Raw genomic sequence first — 8,765 nt, 5'->3', positions numbered from 1 at the left:
CAGCAGGGGTTGATAAAAAGAAAATTGACCAGCAGCCAAATGCAGTTCTGTTTGCCTTGTGACAGCAATTGCGTCCCAAACAGCGTTTCACCAAATGTCCAGAAACAGGTAGCAATGTATGCTCAGTGGATTTAAAGGACTTTTTGGTTGCTCCCAAGGAGGCAGATGAACTGTTCAGTTTCGATTACAGAGCAGGCCAAGGTACTTGTCTTTTGGGGGCAGGAGAGGACCAGAGGCCTCATGTTGAATTGGCAATATATCGGTCGAGGACAAATGTGCAGCGTGTTTTGGCATTGGTGGATACAGGTGAAGAATGTAGCCTGATATATGGCAATCCAGATAAGTTTCCAGGGGCCATAGTTTGTGTAGATGGCTATGGAGGACACACTATTGAAGTCAAAGCTGTGTCACTGCCATTGGGCATAGGATGATTGCCCCCTCGTTCGTATACTGTATATATATCCCCAGTAGCTGAATACATCTTGGGTATGGATGTACTTTATGGTTTTCACCTGCAAACAACAGTTGGAGAGTTTTGGCTGTGAATACGGACAGTAAAACCTGTGTTATGAGGATATGCTAAACATGACCCACAGGTGTTACCCAAACCAAGACATGTAGTTAATGTAAAGCAGTATTGCCTACCAGGAGGACAAGTAGAGATAAGTGCTACCATACTGGAATTAGAGCAAATTGGCATTATTCATCTGGCTCAGAGCCCATTTAATGCTCTGGTATGGCCAGTGAAAAAGCCTCATGGTACCTGGAGAATGACTGTAGATTATTGAGAACTGAACAAAGTAGTGCCTCCTTTGCATGCAGCTGTGCCTTCAGTTCATGACTTGATGGATCAGCTGGCAAACTCAGCTGGGGACTTATTGTTATGTATTGGACCTTGCAAATGCTTTTTTCTCCATTCCAATCTCAGCTGATAGCCAAGATCAGTTCGCCTTCATGTGGGAAGGAAGACAGTGGACCTTTCAAGTAGTTCCCCAAGGTTATCTGCATAGCCCAACTATCTATCATGGTTTGGTGGCTGGAGACCTAGCCAAGTGGACAAAGCCCAGCACGGTTACAATGTTTCACTACATCAATGATGTGTTACTAACCTCTGATTCTCTTGCAGATTTAACCCAGGCAGCTCCAATGCTGCTAAGTCATTTGGAACAATGTGGGTGGGCCATGAACACAGCCAGAGTGCAAGGACCTGGGCTGTCAGTCAAATTCCTGGGAGTGGTCTGGTTGGGTAAGACGAGGGTCATCCCAGAAGCTATTATAGATAAGTTACAGGCATGCCCTCAACCCACAATGGTAGCTCAGCTGCAGACATATTTGGGACTTTTAGGGTATCGGAGAGCTTTTGTACCCCAAATGGCCCAAATGGCATGCCTACTATATGCATTGACAAAGAAAGGAGCCCTCTGGGATTGGACTGAGGAAGTAGAACAGGCTTATCCAGCTATGAAAAGGGCAATACAGCAAGTACAAGCTTTACAAGTAGCTGACCCCACTAAGCCATTTGAGTTAGACGTACATATAACCCAGGAGGGGTTATGATGGGGTTTGTGGCAGAGACAAGATTGATTCTGCACACCTGTAGGAGTCTGGTCTCAGCTCTGGAAGGGTGCTGAAGTGTGCTACACCCTAATAGAAAAGCAGGTAGCAGTTGTGTATTCTTCCTTGATAGCCACTGAAGCTATCACAGGAACTGCCAAAGTCCTAGTAAGGATGACATATCCCATAACAGGTTGGCTGTGCATGTGGGCAACCAACCCTAAAACGGGTATAGCTCAGACTCCCACTCTGTCTAAATGGGGAGCATATATAGAACAAAGGAGCACTGTGCCAATGAGTCCTCTGTCCAAAGAGTTGCAAACTGTGCTAGGCCCAGTAGAGATTGTGGAGGAAACTTTGACACAACCTTTACCCATGGAGGTGGAGGCTACACCTTTCCACGAGGGAGAGGGACCTATCACAGAGCAAGCTTGGTATATAGATGGCTCTAGCATGGGACCTTCAGCATCATGGATAGTGGTTGCTGTCCAGTCCTTAACAGATACTATGTGGTATGAAAATGGTACACAGCAAAGCAGTCAATGTGCTGAACTTAGAGCAGTATGGATGGTGATAAAGAATGAGCCTGGGCCATTAACCATCTGTACTGACAGCTGGGCTGTGTACAAAGGTTTAACCCTTTGGATCTCTACTTTGAATTATCAACAGTGGATGGTAGGCCACTGACCCCTGTGGGGACAAGCCATGGGGCAAGAGTTATGGGAATTGGGACATGAGAAAGAAATAACTCTTTTCCATGTCACAGGACACTTTCCATTAGCCAGTCCAGGAAATGATGAAACCGATGCCTTGGCTAAGTTAAGATGGCTGGAGAGAGTCCCAGCTGCTGATATAGCCCAGTGGCTACATCGACGCATGCAGCATGCTGGCAGCAAAACCATGTGGATGTAACTCAAAGATGGGCCTTGCCTATAAAATGGGAAGATGTAGTGAATGCCTGTCATGCTTGTCCAATATGTGCTCAGGAGAGTCCACACCCCCGGCGGCTGCCCCATATGGATGGGCAAATAACTTGAGGAAGGGTGCCCCTGACTTGATGGTAGATGGACTTTGTCAGACCACTGCCAAGGTCGGAGAATTTCAGATACATCTTCACAGCTATTGATACAGCTACTGGTCTTTTGTTTGTGCGGCCTTGTAAGGCCCCAGACGACGTAAACACTGTGAAGGTATTGAATAGCCTTACTGCTATGTATGGCCAGCCTGTAGTTATTAGAGCAGTATGGATGGTGATAAAGAATGAGCCTGGGCCATTAACCATCTGTACTGACAGCTGGGCTGTGTACAAAGGTTTAACCCTTTGGATCTCTACTTTGAATTATCAACAGTGGATGGTAGGCCACTGACCCCTGTGGGGACAAGCCATGGGGCAAGAGTTATGGGAATTGGGACATGAGAAAGAAATAACTCTTTTCCATGTCACAGGACACTTTCCATTAGCCAGTCCAGGAAATGATGAAACCGATGCCTTGGCTAAGTTAAGATGGCTGGAGAGAGTCCCAGCTGCTGATATAGCCCAGTGGCTACATCGACGCATGCAGCATGCTGGCAGCAAAACCATGTGGATGTAACTCAAAGATGGGCCTTGCCTATAAAATGGGAAGATGTAGTGAATGCCTGTCATGCTTGTCCAATATGTGCTCAGGAGAGTCCACGCCCCCGGCGGCTGCCCCATATGGATGGGCAAATAACTTGAGGAAGGGTGCCCCTGACTTGATGGTAGATGGACTTTGTCAGACCACTGCCGAGGTTGGAGAATTTCAGATACATCTTCACACCTATTGATACAGCTACTGGTCTTTTGTTTGTGCGGCCTTGTAAGGCCCCAGACGATGTAAACACTGTGAAGGTATTGAATAGCCTTACTGCTATGTATGGCCAGCCTGTAGTTATAGAAAGTGATAATGGAATCCACTTTAGTGGACATGGGGTTCAGAGGTGGGCCTCCCAGTTGTCCATTCAGTGGAAGTTACATGTGCCATATCATCCCCAGGTGGCAGGAATGATAGAACAGTACAATGGCCTTTTAAAAAAGGGACTAAGGCTATCTACCCAAACCCCCTCCCTGAAGGGATGGGCACAGAGATTATGGCCAACATTTAGTATTCTAAATGAGAGACCCTGCAAGGGCAGGCCCTCTCCAGTGGAAGCTCTGTTGCATAGGGCTGCAGCACCTATACAGCTGCAAATCACTACTAAAGATAAGCTTTTGAAGCCAGGATACGGCAAGCATGGAAATATTCTCTTACCGGCCCCGACCTGTTTGCAACAGGGACAGACAGTACAATGGGAATGGCCTTGAAGGATAAAAGCCCCCCATATATGCTGGGTAGTTTTAATAGGGCCTTGGGGAAAAGGATTAGAGGAAGGCTTGCAAGTTTCACCGTGGGTGACAAGTACCTGGCCTCCTTGAGTAAAGGTAACATGGACTGGAACAGATGAGCGCTCTGTTCCAAAGGGCATATTTGTATTATCACTATGGCCAATTATGAGTTCCCCTATACTGTTACATGTAGAACCTACAGATCCAACAGTTTTAGCAGATAATGTATGGTACCATAAGCCAGGTAAGATACCTATTCCTGCAACCATCCTTTCTCAGGATGGCAAACTGGCATGTATCTTACCAGAGGGGTGAGAACTTCCCCTATTGGTACCAATAACTCTTCTGTCTTTCCGCCCATAGTGTTCTGGCTGCAGGCACTGCACCAGAGTCGCGTGATAGATCAAAGTATTGGCCTGCTGAATATGCATTGAACTTCCCATCAGTATGACTGCAGGATTTGCATGGAGGATCACACCAATGGTGACTACTAACTGGACATATGCAGCTGACAGTTAAAAGGACAGAACTGCAAGCCTTAAGGCATATTGAATGGACAATAGGTTGTGTAAATGTAAGGTCCCTTATCCTCGCTAAGGGAACTTTGTGGAAGATTCCGAACAGGTAGATTGTACAGTGAGGGACCCTGAAGGAGTGGATTGTTGGGAAAATAGGATAATTTGATCAGGCTCCCCTTGCCTCAGGGCCAGATGGGGCGGTTCCGTAACCATTGTGTGGGTGGAATGAGTGTGCCCTGCCTGCAAGGTGCCGCTTTGGCTGTGTTTTTACTGCCTTGGGCACCCACCCTGTGTGGCCATGTTTTTCCAGACCTGCAGCTTTCAAGGACCGTGTGGCCGGTTACCTAGCTCATAGACCTGTGTGAAGGGGTCTGGTGACCCAGCCTGGCGTGGAGGGGTCTGGCGAGGCAGCCTTGTGTGTGAAGGGTTTGTGACCCAGTCTGTGAATGGGCTTGAGGAGTGTGTGGGCTCCAGACCCAGCTCTAGTTCAACCATTGGCCCAGTCGGTGCAGGATTACTGGCAGGTAAATGAGCCACGACAACTAGTGTGGTGTCCTAGCTTTACAACTCGTGTCATGAACAGGATTAAGAGCTAGACAATTGGTGCTGTGAGCAGGTTTCCAGACATTAGCCTTGCAGTAGCCCTTGTCATAGCCAGACAATACCTTAAAGTTGAAAAGCTGGAACAGCACTTTTTTGTTTGTTTGTTTTTATCATCCTCCTGGAATCCCCTTTCTGGTTTGGCTGGTACTTTGTACAGAGCAATAAGGTTTCTCATAGTGGAGTCTTTCCCTGGGCTCTGTTTGGCTCACAGTAAGGCAGGTCCTACCTCTTTCCCTCCTCTATGGAGAGGGCAATGTGTATTAAGCTGAAGGGTTACCTTCCAAGAGTGAGAAAGGGATTAGACTGCTGTTTCAGGGCTATGGAATCATTTGGAATGTTTTACATATGGTTGATGCAACAACAACAACAAAAGAGGTAATTACAAAATGTGTACATCACAATGCAGTTGTGAAGACACTTTTCATTGAAGCTCACTTTCCCTTAGGTGTTGTTCCCAAAGGTGCTCAGCTTCTAGCCCAGCTGGAGTCTCTGGGAAGAGGCAGACAGTTTGTCCAAAAAGTCACAGGGGTGAGGAGTGAGGGTAGAGAGTAGAAGGGGTGGGGAAAGGAGAAAGCAGCCTTCTAGTTAAGGATCAGCCCTCAGTTTAAAGGTCAGCCAGTGGCAGGCTGGCCTCAGGCAGAGTTGGGGTCAGAGGGAGGAGCAGTGGCAGGGTGGGACTGGGGTGCTCTGCATCTTGTTCGGGTCAAGCAGAGTCTGGTCCAGCATCCTTTGTGTACACAGGTGTTCCTCTTTGGTGCATTTCAGTTTATCTTCCAAATCATCAATTGTCTTCTTCAGCTTGGCTACGGATCTCTCAGCAAACTCAGCACGGGTCTCTGCCTCCTTGAGTTTATCAGTAAGAATCTTTATCTCTTCCTCATATTTGTCTTCTTTTTGAGAGTACTTCTCTTCAGCAGCACTCAGACACTTCGGGTTCTGGTCCATCAGTCTGATCCGCTCATCCATCTCTGGGCAACAGGACTCTGCCAGCTCCTTTGGGCATTTCAAGTCTCCTTCAATAATCCCCAACTTACAGCAACATCTTCACACTTTCTGCCTCTTCTGCAATGTGCTTAGTTTCTTTGAGTTGGATTTCCTAGAGTTCCATCTTTTCTTCATCTTTTAAGGCCCAGTTTTCAATAACCTTCATACCCCTCTCTGTCTTTCTCATCAGCGGCTTTTTCCACTTCCTGCAGCTTTTGCAGGGCAGTGGCCAGGCACTCCTGAGCACAGTCTAGCTCCTCTTCCACCAGCTGGATCTTCTGGTTCAAGGAGGCCACCTCAGCCCATTTCTGCCCCCCTTTCTCCTTCCAGTCTTCTCTGCATCATTGGCTGCTGCTGCAGAACCTGGATCTTGGCTTCACCCCCTCAATGGTGGCATCCTGGCCATGGTACCCACCTGCTTGAGCCACAGCTCCTGTCTCTTCTGCTAGGCGTTGCAGCCACTTCTCTCCCCTCCTTAGTTCAAAACGCCCCTCCTTAGTTCAAAACATTATTTTGTGCAATTAATTTGCTTTAACATCTAGATATGTTTGAAATTGAAATGATGTTTCTGCTGCTGACAGGACTGGTGCCATTTTAAGAAAACCCCTCCATTTTGTAAAAACTCAGGCAGGAAAAACCTGGGTGGGAAAATCTGGGAGGAGCCATGCTAACTGCAAAATTAGCTTATGTACTGTTGGCTTGCTTGCATTGGCTAATAACTCCTAGCTCGGTGATCGGGTGACCAAGTTGCTACACTTGCAGCTTTAAAAACCGAAAGTAAAAACGGCTGGGGGCCGCACTCTGAATTGGCTAGTGCGGTCTGGCTGTTGGCAATAAAGTTTTATTTTTTTTCCATATCAGTCTCCTAAGGTGATTTCTCCCAATGCCTTTTGTAAGGCCCCATAGAAGACCCCAAAGGAGGCACTCCCTAAAACATGGCGTTTTTCTCTTCCAGGTCCTAACAATCTCACCGGTGCCAAGGTGCAGCCTATCAGAAATCATTACCCGCCCCCGGCCAATCAACTACCACCCAGTGTACTAACCACCCTCTCCCGGAACCCAGCTCTATATAAATGTATGCTTCTCACCTGAATAAAGCGGAACTTCTCCGGTGAACTGTCAGCTCAGGTCCTGTCGTCCTTTCATTGGGGCCGAAACCTGGGAGGAGCTCACCCCTTCCCCGAGGGGACTCCTTCTTGGACCTCCTTCACTCTCTCGGCGGTTCCCGCTGCTGACGCTTCGCCCTCGTCCGTTTTCTCCGGCGCTGGCTCTCCGCACCCACCACTGGCTCACCTCAACGTAAGTCTCTCTCTGGGGATGCCATCTTAGGCTGGGCTACCATAATCGTCTAGTATCCCTCTGATGCCCAGCCCTAAGACAGAGAATACACCCCACCACGGCCTTCAGGGCACTGGGCAGACCCCTAGGTATTCTCTCGTCACATTAGGCAATCCACATTCCCCTCCTTTCCCAGCCCAATTAGAGGCGACCTCTTCAGGGTGAAGCTCCCATTCTCTCGCTTTTTCCTTCAATCTGGTATTTCTGTTTCTCTGAGCCCAGGGCTCCCGAAAATCCTGGCACCGGGTTCCTTTGAGCTTCCGTGCACTCGCCCTCACTGAGGTGAAGGAGGGTAAAGTGACGACTTCTATCCTCCTCCCTCCTGGTTCATATCCGAACCTCCGGGACTGACAGAATATAGGTGGGGACGCCCTCTATATTTGTGTCTTTCCCTCCCTCTGGCCGAAGGAATTTTTCCCTTCTCCACCTCCTTGTCTTTCACTCTCCTTCCTGCTTTAACATGGGAGCTTCCCCCTCGTCACCTGTAGCAGATTCTCCCCTCCAATGCCTTATAAAAAACCTAAAAACCTTGTCTTTAGAGCCTGATATTCTTCGAAATTTATTCAACCTCTGCCAGCGCCAGTGAAAATGGAAGGAGATTCCCTACGTTGAGGCTTTCCACCTACTTGCCCAAAATCCCTCTCTCTGTCTCACCTGTTCTCCCTCCCAGGTTTTCCTTGCTTCCAAACCCCCTCTATCCTCACCGCATCCATTATCCCCTACTTCTGATGGTTTTGACCCTGCAGATGAACCCCCTCCTCCTGTAGTTCCGTTCCCCGAACCCCCGCAGCGGCTCACTCCCCGCCATCTTCTGCTCCTCCTAACCCTTCCGCTCTCCCTCCTTCCCCCTCCCCCTCTGCCTCTTTCAGCCCCCCCCATAACTAATTCCTGGGGACTCCTCCCTTCCTCTACCATGGCTCCTCTCTGCGAAGTAGCTGGTGCTGAAGGGGTTGTTAGGGTACATGTTCCCTTTTCACTAGCAGACCTTACTCAATTAGAGAGAAAATTAGGATCGTTTACCACCGATCCCACCACTTACGTTAAGGAATTCCAATGGGTTCTCCAGGCCTACAGTCTCACCCACCATGACATTTACATGCTACTGGCTAACACCCTCCTTCCTGAAGAGCGCCGCCGCATCTGGGACGCGGCCCAAGCTCATGCAGATGAAAACCATCATGTTAATCCAGCCTTCCCAACTGGCCCACACGCAGTTCCTGAGCAGGATCCACATTGGGATTCTAAAACAATCCAGGGTATTCAGGCACGAGACCAATTTGCCTCCTGCCTAATAGCAGGTCTTAAAAAGGCTGCCCGCAAAGTTGTTAATTTCCAAAAGGTCCAAGAAATTCTCCAAAAAAATGAGGAAACTCCATCCGAGTTCCTCAATCGACTAACTCAGGCTCTCCAGCAATACCCCAACC

The 8,765-nt window shown here is 48.4% G+C and overlaps 1 pseudogene; it reads right to left on the bottom strand.

The window, feature by feature from the left end:
- Positions 1-5,667: 5,667 nt before the first annotated feature.
- On the bottom strand, positions 5,668-6,345 carry LOC103588711 (annotated as a pseudogene).
- Positions 6,346-8,765: the final 2,420 nt, after the last annotated feature.

This window comes from Galeopterus variegatus, unplaced genomic scaffold (assembly GCF_000696425.1).
Source record: "Galeopterus variegatus unplaced genomic scaffold, G_variegatus-3.0.2 Scaffold607, whole genome shotgun sequence".
In the NCBI taxonomy this organism is placed as follows: domain Eukaryota; kingdom Metazoa; phylum Chordata; class Mammalia; order Dermoptera; family Cynocephalidae; genus Galeopterus; species Galeopterus variegatus.
This window is presented reverse-complemented; position numbering and strand designations above follow the sequence as displayed.